Source organism: Neofelis nebulosa, chromosome 9 (assembly GCF_028018385.1).
Source record: "Neofelis nebulosa isolate mNeoNeb1 chromosome 9, mNeoNeb1.pri, whole genome shotgun sequence".
In the NCBI taxonomy this organism is placed as follows: domain Eukaryota; kingdom Metazoa; phylum Chordata; class Mammalia; order Carnivora; family Felidae; genus Neofelis; species Neofelis nebulosa.
Genome location: NC_080790.1, coordinates 79,392,126 through 79,405,451, shown reverse-complemented (window position 1 = coordinate 79,405,451; position 13,326 = coordinate 79,392,126). Strand labels below are relative to the sequence as shown.

General features: G+C 45.4%; 1 protein-coding gene and 1 non-coding gene across 16 annotated transcripts in view; one reads left to right on the top strand and one right to left on the bottom strand.

The window, feature by feature from the left end:
• INPP4A (inositol polyphosphate-4-phosphatase type I A) overlaps positions 1-13,326 on the bottom strand; it is a 156,918-nt gene that overhangs the window by 92,121 nt on the left and 51,471 nt on the right. The gene's annotated exons all lie outside the window — the stretch shown is intronic.
• Positions 10,129-10,232, top strand: LOC131486400 (U6 spliceosomal RNA). Its single transcript, XR_009249311.1, has one exon. It is a non-coding gene; the product is annotated as a U6 spliceosomal RNA (small nuclear RNA).

The following is a 13,326-nucleotide window of genomic DNA, read 5'->3' as shown; positions in this document are numbered from 1 at the left end:
CCCTTTCCTGGCAGGGGTGCCTCATGTGCTAGAAGCACGGAGGCTCTTTCTCAGTGAGAATCAACCCAGTGTTGATTGAATCCTCTCACTCCCAAGCACCAGCCTTCACGTGTCACTTGACTGCCACGGAGGCTTACCAGAGTAGCACAAGCAAAGATAGTGGGCGCACTGCACTAAGCAAAGCATTGTAGTCCATTGTTAAGACCTGCCTCTTTATTACCGGAGACAATGCACGCCAGTGTCAGTGCCTTCTTATCTCTCCTAGAAATGTCCATGGTGTTGACAAGTCTCATGTCTTGCTCCATTGTCAACTCGGCCACTCGAAGCCCTCACATAATTAACTGAAAGTTCACCTATATGTTGGCCAGGAAGGCCTCTCAGGAGTGCCAGAGAAATTTGCAAATAGGTGCGTAAAAGGACTGGATCCAGTATCTATCAACAATCACTGTCAGTGTAGACATGCAGTTCCCGGAGGACCAACAGCCAAAGAGATGAGGGCAACAGCTTCCCTGTGACCTGTGGGTCAGCTTATCTCCACGTGAGGCTCCATAAAGGACCTATCAGCCAATGAAGGCAGGTATCACCTCAGACCCAGATGCCCCTGCCCCCAAGGCGCTTACTCAGAGCCTGGTTCCAGAAGATGCAGCTAAAAGAGAACTCTCTGGCTCCTCGAGGGCTGGGTGTGCCCTGTTCACTGCCTGAGACTGTTCTTTCTCTTCCCTTTTCTTTTTCTACCCAAACCCAAGGCTGTAAGGTCTGGCCTGGTGCCTACTTCCACCCCTCCCCCAACCAGAGGTGGCCACCTGGAAGCTGGGCCCTGACTTCTTTCAGCCAACAGGGCAGATGCCACCCCCAGACTCTGCTTCTCTCCCCTCTTTCCTTTGGGAGGGGGTCGGTCCTTTCAGCCAAAGGGATGTGGGAGTGAGTGTGATCACGCTGCTCAAGGCTCCTCAGTATCACAGAGCAAAGAGGGTGTGCCTTCCCAGGGGCCGTGGCTTACACCCCAGCTACAGCAACTCCCTTTCCCTTGCCCTGACAGTGTTTCCATTCCATCCCCCCAGTCCTTGGGGTTCAGTGAAGAGGCTATCATGGGGAAGGAAGGTTCTGGGTACTCCTGCTATCATGGCCAAAACACCACACTTACCAGCCAGGACGCTTGTACTGCAGCCTGGAAAACCCAATTCAGATGAGTTCAAGCAGAGAGGCATTTGTCATAAAGGTTCAGGGTTGACTTATAAAACTTGAACGGAAATATGGCTGAGCTGGCCCAAAGACCCCAATGTCAGCAGCACAGACAACTCTTCTCGGCTCTCCTCTGCTAACCCATGCCATTCTCCTCCTCCCTGCAAATGAACCTATGCTCATGGTGGTGTCAAGGCAGCTGACAGCCCCCAACTCTACTCTCCAGGTCTAGCCACTGAAGGGGTCAAATGCATGCACTCTCTCCCAGTCTCCACTCCGGCTCACTCTGGGGAAGGCAATCCAAGGATCTAGCTTGTCCAGGTATCCCTGGGCTGGAGGCTGGGGTCACAATGTAGCATGAGTGCTCCTATGAGACCCAGTAAGTTTGGCGGGAGAGAACCCCACAAAGGGGCTTGGGGGAGGATGGAGAGAACCCTTACAACTCATCACAACTTTTAGGAACCAAATGGAGAAGCCCTATAGCAAGTGTTCCTCAACCTTTAAAAAGTCAAAGGGGCACGTGGGTGGCTCAGTTGGTTGAGCATCTGACTTCAGCTCAGGTCATGATCTCACGGTTCGTGAGCCTGAGCCCTATGTCAGGCTCAGTGCTGACAGCTCAGAGCCTGGAGGCTGCTTCGAATTCTGTGACTCCCTCTCTCTCTGTTCCTCCCCTGCTCACACACTCCCTCTCTCTCTCTCTCAAAAATAAACATTAAAAAAAAAAAGTCAAAGAACTCCCACTGTTTTTTTTTTTGTTGTTGCTGTTTTTTTTTTTTTAACATTTTTATTTTTGAAAGACAGAAAGAGACAGAGCCTGAGCAGGAGGAGGCGAAGAGAGAGAGGAAGACACAGAATCCGAAGCAGGCTCCAGGCTCTGAGCTGTCAGCATACAGCCCGACATGGGGCTGGAACTCATGAACAGTGAGATCATGACCTGAGCCAAAGTAGGACGCTTAACCTACTGAGCCACCTAGGCGCCCCCAAAGAACTCCCACTGTTAAGTAAATATTTTTTTATATTGTTTAAAATAGAGAACATAAACATAAAATTGGGTATAAACTCTTTCTTCTTAGAGCTCTTCAACTACTATAAAACCAAAAGAGATCTATAAATTATCTACAGCAAGACCTCCACAAAAATGAACTCACATTTATATTAATGTAACGTGGCAGATGGGGACAACGCACAGAAACCATTACACAAACATAACCCTGACTGACTCCAGAAGGCCTCTCTTGCCACACTCTCCACTCCACCCTTGCCTGGACTGAGTCAGAAATGCCCACAAAGGCCACTCAGTCCACCCAGCAGCCATGTGGTCATAATAACAGACACTGCTCTCCAGAAACATGAGTTGCAGAGCAGGGCAGAGGAGCAGAGATGTGGTGACACTTCCCTGGACTGTGAGCAAGGACTCTCTGGGTCCTGGACAGCAGGACTTGTTGTTTTGCTCTTGTGCATGACATCAAGAGAGTTACGGGGAAAAACAAGTACAAAACACAGCTTGATGGCTCGCTGTGTAAAAATGCAAGACTGAAGAAGCTGGTCACCTTCTTTGAGTCTCCACAGTGGAGAGCTCCCACTATGGGCCACGGAAGGTGGCCAACAAGATGGTGGCTGCAACACTTCCCTGTGTGAAGAGAGAGCACCGTCTGTCTTCCCTCCCTTCAGTCGGTTCACAGTGTTATGCTCCTCCAGGACTTAGTCAGTATCTGGTGCCTACTGGAGTTTCTCATCATGTGGGAGAAGGTCACGAGAGGAGACCAAGAACTGCTCAGTCCAAGATGCCTTCTGGCTGCTCACCTGCCTCATCTGGCATCCAAGGAAAGAAACACCTTGTCCAGAGATTCAGGTAGAAAAGCTCACAGGCAGAGGTGTGAGCAAGAGCAACAATTCCACTACCAAGTTCCTCCCATGCCCCCTGGTTCCCGCAGTCCTCATACCTCACTGCCAAGGGGGCTGTCTGAAAGATGGGAGCCGGCAGATGACTGACTGAGCGGGGCTTCTTCAAGGTCATGAGCCCTAGAGCAAAGTCAGGACTAAAGTCAGCCCTTGCTCCTCCTGCATTCTTTCCAACACTTGAAACAGCACGCAGGGCACACTAATTCAAACTCCAACCAGATGCAGGTAAAAGGCACAGTCTTTTCCCTTGGCAAGTTCCTCATTTTTAAGCACTTTCACACATATATTAGTTTATAATGTTTCCTAGAACATTACTTTCTTCCCTCCATCCCTTTTCAGGACCCAGGACCCTGGAAGAAAACACTTCAGATCCAAGACATGCTAACCAATCTTTCCCTTTCCGTCCCCACCCACAGTCTTTACAAGGCCCTCTGGTCACAGTCTCTCCTCCAGCCTTCATGTTAAGCAACACAACAGACCAGAGAGGAAATGGACCTTCCTAGAGAAGGCAAAAGAGAGAACTTCAGGATGTGGGTGACTTCTTTTTTTGCATCATTCATGTTTGATTTCCTTTTCGAAGCTGAAATTAAGCTCCTTGGGAGAAAAATAGTGTCAATATTTTGTCAAAATATTTCAAAATAAATTTTTAAAAATATAAATCTCGGGGGGAGGGATTAAAATTAAAAAACACAAAGCTTTGTGAACAGGGTAAAAAGACAAAAACTAGCCAACAATACCAACAAATACTAAAGTAAAAAAAATATACATATGTAATGCTCTGTATCTTGATGGTGGCGAAAGGACTTATATAAATATTGCACAGAAGTATGTTTCAGAAGAAAAGTAGAATGGGAACCCCCGAACCAGCAAGTCACGACTCAAGACCTAGTTTCTGTAGTGACACGTTAACCTGATTAGCAGGGGTTCCTCTGCTCTTTTTGTAGGACTACTGTGGCTTTATTGCCATTTCCTCCTCTTTACCGTTCCCAACAGGTTTTATTTATTCACCATAGAATATCCTGGTTGAGCAAGTGAAGAATACGTCAAGGTGCTTTGGCAAATAGTCGCTGTGCTGTCCCCAGCTCACACTGGTGACACACACTCCACGATTCAAGAATAAAACACGCATCCTTCCTCTCCTTACAAAAACTCCCACACCCTCTGTGAGGCTTGTCAACGGAAGCAGTGCAGGGAAAGTGAATCAGCTCACCACCCAGACAGTGGCTGGAGACATAGAAATGGCAGGCTGAATGTGGGGAAACGCAGGCCTTGAACAAGGTTAGCCTCCTTGGAAGATACTACAGTCCCAAAGAGTTGCCGGTAATTTTGGCAAACCTAACAAGCAAAGTGTACTCTTGGAAGGGAAGCTGGGCACACATACCAGCTCCCAGAGGGGTTAGTGAGATCCAGGCCTGATGTTGCCTGGGCCTTTTCAGAACAAGAAGCTCTATGATCTGATTTATGCCAGGTCAGTGAGCAACCATGAAGCCAGGCTTTGGTTCTGTTTAACGAGAACCAAATATCCAGGCAACTTTCAAAACTCCTTGCTAACGCTAATGGAGTTTTGGGAAAACAGAGGAAGATCCAACCTATAGGGTTAATCCAAATAAGATGGCCTCAGGTTTACTTCAAATCCTGGTATCTGTGCACCTGCACCACAACATGCAGTTTCCAATCCAGCCCCACCTGCAGCACCCCAGTGCCCCCGTCTTACTCCTGCTGAACCCCTCACCAGCCTCACTCCAGCACCTCCAGCAGCATGGTACATGGGGCCTAACGAGGCGCTTACTTACAGGCTCACTCCAAATACACTATTTCCTTCTCGACCACTGACAGAGCAGGATTGACAATAATTTGAAAGTTCCAATGTGTCTCAGATGACTGGAGTTGGGTGGATTCAGTTTATTTTCATAATCACTAAGAAAGCATGTTTTCTAATTCAGAAGTGTAAGGTTGGGCTTCACAAGAGAATGTAAAGTTTTCAGAGCAGCCACAAAATTCCATAAAGGGCTATAAATACGAAGCAACGACCACAGATCAATGAAATTCTGGGAAGACAAAGTTATTTCTGGAACATGGCAATAAGCCAGGAGACTGAGGATGCCGAAGGCCTCCAAGTGGGCAGCACCGATGAAGCTGGTTTTAGCTTCTGCACCAACAAACCAAAATTATTGAGAGAGGTCTCAGTCTTGGAAATAAAGTGGGTCACACATTCTGTAAGCCTTACCATATATAAATCTCTGGCAAAGTGGTATATTATCAGCTTACTTTAGCTACAGAAGAGGAATATTGTTTTAACCAATCATGTTGGGTGGAACACATAGAAAAGACTCTGAGAAGACTTCCGTGCTCCATATTTTTACATAAAAATAAAAAGCAAGCAGTCCTGATTTTTATATGAGACTTCTCTGGAGAGAAGATTTCATAGCTTTAGCTACCCACTTGAGTTATTTGGTTGTTTTGGGTTTTCTTGGTTGTTGTGGTGATTTTTTTTTTGTTTTTTTGAGAGAATGTGTGTGTGTGTTTCTCTGAGGATGTGATATGATAGGATTGAGACAGGGAAACGAGCTCTCTAACCAACCAGTTGGAAGTCAGTCTGTCACGAAAGAGAGACTTTTCAAGGCACCTGGGCAGCTCAGTTAAGCATCCAACTCTTGATTTCAGCTCAGGTCATGATCTCATGGTTCATGGGTTCAAGCCCTGTGTTAAGCTCTGCGATCGCAGTGTGGAGCCTGCTTGGGATTAATTCTCTCTCTCTCTCTCTCTCTCTCTCTTAAAATATACAAAACTTAAAAAAAAAAAAAAAAGAAAGAGACAGACCTTTCTTTCACATATTTCTCCCACGTGTCTGTACAAGGAGAAGAGGGCATCACCAAAGCTGGAGAAGTCGGGATCTCCCCCCAGTATTGCCTACCAGTCAGCAGAGGTGGAGCAGGGTTCCAGGGTTCCTCCACTAATCAGTTTCCTCTTCACACGTAGCCCCTAAAAGTGTGGTCTGGAGTGTCTGACTGAACAGGCCAAAGAGAACCCTCCCATGGCAGCTGGGTCACAGCTCTTACTGCAAAGCTGAGAGTGGCAGGAATGATGAAAACCCAAGAAAAGCAATTTTAAAAACAGAACCACAAACGGTGACTCTAGGACCCAGGCATTTCTTCAGGCAGTGTTCAAAGCAGGTTGAGTGAGCTCTGCTGGGCAGGGAAAGGAGACTATGGACACTCAGGGTCCTCATGCTAAACAGCAACACCTGCCATGGCACGTCTTCCCAACCACCAGCGAAGAAAACAGCGGGGGAGAGGACAGAGGTGTTTCTGTGCTCAGCTGGCAAGCCTGGCCCTCCAATGGCCTGCAACACCCTCTGACAGGAGATTGTGGGAGCCTGCAATCTGGAACTGCAGTTGTTCATTCATTCATTCATTCAACAGGTGCAAAGCCACGCACTTAGAGGGGACACACAGGTGAGTCCGAAGTGACCCTTACTGCAAAGAGCCAACAGTGTAACAAAGGAGTTAAGACATTCAGGTAAGACAAAATGAAACGCATGCCCTAGGCTGTGAGAGAGGTAAGTCAGACACAGAGAGGTGATCCAGACACAGTGTGGACAGATCTGACTTTAAAAGGCACAAGCACACTCAAGGACAAATTAATTCAGGGATCAGGGAGGCCCAGCGCTAAGGGACAGAGAGAACAGACTGGAGAGCCAGGACTGGGTCAATTCCAGGGAGCCACTGATACTAGACCACAGCACTGGGCTTCAGCTACTAGGCTGAAGAACTCACTAGAATTCTAATTGTTCAAATAAACTGGAAGAGTCTCAGTACTTTCTTGAACTCTCCTGGGCTTCTGAAAACAAACCTCTTGCTTACTTTGTACAAACCAGGGCAGGCCTGGTAAGGCTGGGCCAAGATGGCACCTGCACAGAACAGATGGACAACATCTACAACCAACACTTGAAAAACAACTCTCCTGTCCTGGCAGGTCTCCAAGGGGTTCCAAAGGTCACTCTGTCATCACAACAATTAAACCTAAAGCCAGGACACACTCACTAGCTCGAAGGAAGCACTATTCAGTTCTGAAAATAAAATAAAACCCAACAACATCAACAACCACAAAAGGAGCTAACACCACTTGATAACTGAAGAGGCCAAGCAATTCAGGTCTGTAAGCAAACACCTGACACCAGGGCCATGTTTCTCGCCTTTCAGCAGGCTGCCCCAGATGACCTCACTCTAAGCTCTGTAGTCCAGAGACTGCTCAACAACGTTGCCAGCAACATCTTCCCTTCTTCTGTAGCCTTTTTCCAGAAAGATTTCTAAGTTGGTTGCGCTTCTGTTTAGAAAGAGAATGCTAACCAGTTGGGCACCTATGTAATAATAAGGAAAATGTCATATGGTACTTTTGCCATTATTTTTCTCCAAAATTTGCAGCTAAGTTCTGAAATGTAGAGAACATACTGAGAACAAAGGCCCCCATAAGATATCTCCCTGTCATATATCATATGTAAAATTACCATCACCAAGAGCAGTGACAATGAAAACTAATTAAAATCTCTACTTGTGCTTTCACATTTTTTTTTTTAAACATTCTTGGCAGTTAAGTAATAGATCAGGAAAAATTTGCCTTCAAACTTTACTTCTAGAACTGCTCCTATCTCCCACTAGAAGAAATTTGTAGAAAAACTATAAACTGGAAGCTAGCATGTAGCAGATACATCTTCCAAGCCACTTCAAACCCCCTTGCCAGGCGGCTTCAGGCCCTGTCTCCTTCACTGGAGGCCAGAGTGCTGACAAGAGAGCCAGGGTGGGAGGCCTCCACCAGATGGAATCTTCTCATCTGGAGAATTAAGCCAGCCCCAGAGAGGTACCACCTAACACTTCCAGGACTATTATCCAGGCCCATCACTAGGGTTCAGTGAGGACTAGGCTCTTAAAGGGGCCAGATGCAGGTGTGAACATATCTCTCTTTTTTTTTTTTTTTTTTTTTTTAGAATACTGTGCAGGAAGGAAGCAGGCACTGATATATGAAGACAACTAACGTCTTGGGTCAGTTCAGAGACACCCTGCACTGGGCCAGAGCTCTCCCAGCACTGCTCAGCTAACAGTGTCAGATGCATCAGTATACTTATTGGCTACAAATAAGGGGCAGAGAAATGTCACTGAAACACAACTGATGAAGACTCAGAGCCCTTGGGCACCTGGGTGGCCCATGACTTCGGCTCAGGTCATGATCTTATGGTTCGTGGGTTCAAGCCCCACATCGGGCTCTGTGCTGACAGCTCAGAACCTGGAGCCTGTTTCAGATTCTGTGTCTCCCTCTCTCTCTGCTCCTCCTCCATTCACAATCTGTCTCTCTCAAAAATAAATAAACATTAAAAAATTAAAAAAAAAAAAAAAGAATCAGAGCCTTTGGGCTCTTGGTCTGTTTTGGGTTTTAATTCAGCTATTAGGTCTTAGGATCACAGACTCTGGCACCCCACAGCTGGATGTGGCCTTTCCTCCCCATCCCTTACCCCCAGTCTACTATCCTACAGTGATAGAGTGTTCAAAATGGTCTGAATTGTGTTTATTCTGCTCTGTCATTTGCTCCTCCCAACAAAGCCTGCCTCAGCCACAGGGAGTCATTATTCCCCATCTCTGTGGACAAACAGCAAGGCTGGGGCAGACAACAGGACTCTGCTTTCCACTCTGGTCATCTCGCAAAGTTAGCACAGATACTGCAGTGCTTCCCAAATGGCAGGCACACTGAGGTCATGACTTCTATTGTGACCTTGTACTGGTGTCCAAAGATTTTTCCTTAAGTAAATTGTTTAACTTAATTTCCTGCATGTAATATTTGAACTAAATATTTAAGTGTGTGCGTGTATGTATATATGTACACACACACACACACACACACACACACACACCAAATTTATTCAGATATAAAGCTTGCATCCATCCCTCCAGGGGCAGACATGGCCCCTTCAGGCCACGGGGCCTCAAGCAGAGTGAATGGAACACAGTATCCCATCTCTAATACTACCACCAACCAGCTTTTTCACTGTGGGAAGGCTGGACTCTAAACCCATGTCCTCTGTCATTAAGCTGGGGAGACAGCCCCACCTTAGAGGTTTGTTGCAAATCTTGATTAAGAAAGTGTGTGTGTGAAGGCTTTGTAGACCACAAGGTACTAAGTAAAATTTAAGTGACACAAAGACTGGCTAAGGGTCAAATGAGACACAAAGGCAAAAATGCTTTGAAGAGGCAGCAGTCAGGGGGCACCTGGGTGGCTCAGTTGGTTAAGTGTCTGACTTCAGCTCAGATCATGATTTCATGGTTCATAAGTTCAAGCCCCACGATGGGCTCTGTGCTGACAGCTCAGAGCCTGGATCCCGCTTCGGATTCTGTATCTTCCTCTCTCTCTGTTCCTCCCCTACTCTCACTCTGTCTCGCTCTTTCAAAAATAACTCAAGAATTAAAAAAATAAATTTAAAAAAATTAAAAAGAAAGAAAAAAAAGGCAGCAGTCAGGATTTTAATCTTTAAATGACACATTCCATCTGGAGAATGATACAGCCTGAGGTGGTGAGCAGTAGTGAGGCATCCCCTAAGGAACTAGATCTGGGCCTGCCAAGGGCATCTCTTGTGACACACCACTGGGCCCACTGTAGACACAGTGATGTTCTGCTAGGTGCCAGACCCAAGCTACATTCAAGCCAAAGACTGAGGTGGGCAGGCTGTCACCCTCACCCTCCACCTGATCCCTGAAACTCATCAACCTGGCCGAGAAACTTCCTGCTTCTCTAGGATGGAGAATCTTCCCCTACTGTCCTTGGAAGATCACAAGGGCACAATTAAAAGGCTGTGTGGAGACGGGGGTATATGAGAATTGTCTCTACTTTCTGTTCTACTTTGCTATGAATCTAAAACTGCTCTAAAAAACAAAGCCTATTAAAAAAAAAAAAAAAAAAAAGACTTCCTGACACTAATTTGGACAGGGTTAGCTGCCCTGTCCTAGATGGTCTAGGAAAAACAGGGAAAAATAAGTCATAAGAATGCCTACCAACAGTGCTCTCTTTGGCACTGCATGTACTAAAATTGGAACAACACAAGAAGATTAGCACGGCCCCTGTACAAGGATGCCACACAATGTCATGCAGCGTTTGATATTTTTTAAAAAAGAATGCCTACAAACATACCAGTAGTCAAGCCTTTTAAGGCATAAGTTCTAGAGTTCTGTAGGCATCAGACTTCTTGGAGCAACATTCTGAAAAGCCTGGAAATTTCAAGTAAAGTCAAATAAATATAGCACTCTGCAGATCTTAAACAAGGCTGGATGAGAGGATTAAACCATGTACCCGGGAAAGGTTTGCACAGAGAAACTGCAAAGCAGTTCTAAAAATACCAACATGATTATCCACCATCACTGTTTTAGGGGGAAAAACAGGGAAGGGATCACAATCCAATCTAAGCCTGGCATTTCTGGGAGAACAGCCGTATCACTGCGCATACAACCAGACCCTCAGTCCCCTTCTGGCAGGGTGATAACCACCACTCAAATGGCTTTTGTCACCCAGCTGTCATTAAATAGATCCGAAAGAAGACAAAGAGAAAACAATCTCCAAAACTGCCTTCTTGTTTGTAGTGATCTTGCATGCCTACACGTTTGTAATTTTGAGTGGGACTGCTTTCCCGGCTCCTCAGTGGGGCAGAACGCGGCAGTCATGCTCGTGGGTATCAAGAAAGAACAATTAAATAGGTGTATTAGTCTGATCCAGCTGCCGTAACAAAACACCACAGCCTGGGTGACTTAAACAACAGATATCGGTCTTCTCACAGTTCTGGAGACCAGAAGTCCAAAATTACGGGGCTAGCAGGTAGGTTCCTCCTGAGGCCTCTCTCCACGGTATGCAGATGGCCACCCTCTTGCCGTGTCCCCACATGGCCTTTAATCTGTATGCCCCTCCCTGGTGTCTCTTCCTCTTCTAAGGACACCAGGTGCATTGGATTAGGGCCCTGCCCTTATGACCTCATTTAACCTTAATTGCCCCTTTAGAGAGACTCTGTCCAAATACAGTCACATTGGGGGGTCAGGACTTCAACATGAACGCAGGGAGGAACAGTTTAGTCCATAACAACACGCCTTACAGATTGTACCTGTCATCCTCTAATCTACTGCAACCAGCATGTGGGGTGGTGGATGCCGCCAGTAAGAGGTCAAGGATGAGAGGTGGCAAAGCAACTTTCTGCTTGCACAGGTGCACTGCTCTCACAATGAGGCAGAGAACCCAAATCCCCTCTCTCCCCTCCCCACATCTGACCTGCTGCGATGGGGCTGGGGGTGCCTGTGGCCAAGCACACACCAGTCACTACCTCACCGAGTGCTCAGGGTGACCTTTTAACATTTGAGATCCAGTGTCAGAGACAGAAAAGTGACCAGTTCAAGGCTACAACTCAGACAGTACCAGAGCCAGGACATACCAATCCTGCCTAAACTCTAGGCCCCAAGCTTCTCCCTCACTCCATCTTTACAACCTCCAGGTCAGGACTGGACATGTTCTGAATGCAACATTTAAAATCCACCTTTGGCAAAAAGACCCTGAATGAACCAGAGCCAGATGAGGGCTCTATCCAGAGAAGGCCGACAATGTTTCTCTTCACGCAGAATTAAAGCAAGCCAAACTCGAATGTTTAGTTTATGCCTGGATAACAAAAACCATCTGAAGGTGGTAAGAACATAGATGTCTGTCTTTTTTGTTGTTTCCTCATTTACTTCTCTCCTTTGCATTAAGCGATAATATTTTCTAGTGTAACCTTTAATTACCTTATCCACACTATTCCAGTGAGACACAGAAACATTCCTCCTATATAGCTCTATTCTCTTTGTTCAATTATTTCTACACATATCTATACATGCTAGAAATCCAAAAATATAGTGTTACTATTTCTTTACATAGCTTTGTGTTTTTAAAGAAGCTTAGAGAAGGAAAGCAAGTATACATTTACAGAGTCTGTTCTATTAACCTTATTATTTCTGGTTCTCTTCATTCTGTCCTATGGATTCAAGTTACCTAATGCAGTATAATTTCCCTCCTCCAATAAGGCTTTGCTTCCATTACCTCCTTTATGCTGTTACTGCCAAATACATTACTTTTCTAAATGTTACAGGCCCAAGAACATAAATGTATGCATATCATTTAATAAAATTGCTTTTTAAATCAGTTCAAAGAAGAAAGGGGGAGAAATACACATTCACCCTGCCTTTTAAATTTTTTTTAATGTTTATTTTTATTTTTTGAGAGAGAGAGAGAGTCAGAGAAAGAGGGGGACACAGAACCCAAAGCAGGCTCCAGGCTCTGAGCTGTCAGCACAGAGCCCGACATGGGGCTCGAACCCATGAACCATGAAATCATGACCCAAGCTGAGGTCGGACACTTAACCGACTGAGCCACCCAGGTGCCCCTACACTGCCTTTTATAATCGTATGATAACCTACGCTGTTGGCGCTCTTGGTTTCCTCATATGGATTTGAATAATCGTCTGTGGTCATTTGCTTTCAGCAACAACTTTCTTTAAACATCCTCTAAGGCAGGTCTGCTGACGATAAATTGTTCTTAATTTTAGAATCTCTTTCACTTTTATTACTGAGAGAGAGTTTTGCTGGACATAAGATCCTTGGTTAGTGGATTTTTTTTCTTTTCAGGACTTTGACTAAGCCATCCCACTGCCTTCTCCATCCCACATCCACTGTTTCTATGAGAGGTCAGCAGCTAATATTACTGGGATTCGTTGGTACAATTTGAGTCCTTTTTCTCTTGCTGCTTTCAAGACTTTCTCTTTCAACGTTCTTTACTATGATGTGCGTAGATGTGGACTTCTTTGTATTTATACTATTGGAGTTTATTGTGTTTCTTAAATGTGTAGATTGTCTTTCAACAAATTTGGGAAGTTTTCAGCCATTCTTTCTTTTCTTTTCTTTTTTTCTTTTTTTTGTCCCTTTCTCCTCACCTTCTGGTACTTGTATTAGATGGATGTTGGTGTGTTTAATGATATCCTAAATTTCTCTGAGGCTCTGTTTTCTTCATTTTTTCTCTCTGTCATTTGAAATGCATAACCTCTATCACTCTATCTTTAAGCTTATTAATTCTATCTTCTGCTAGTTAACATCCAGTGCTGTGGCCTTCTAGTGAATTCTTCACACCAGCTATTACTGTTCAACTCCAGAATTTCCATTTAGTTTGGGTTTTTTTGGTGGTGGTGGTGGTGCT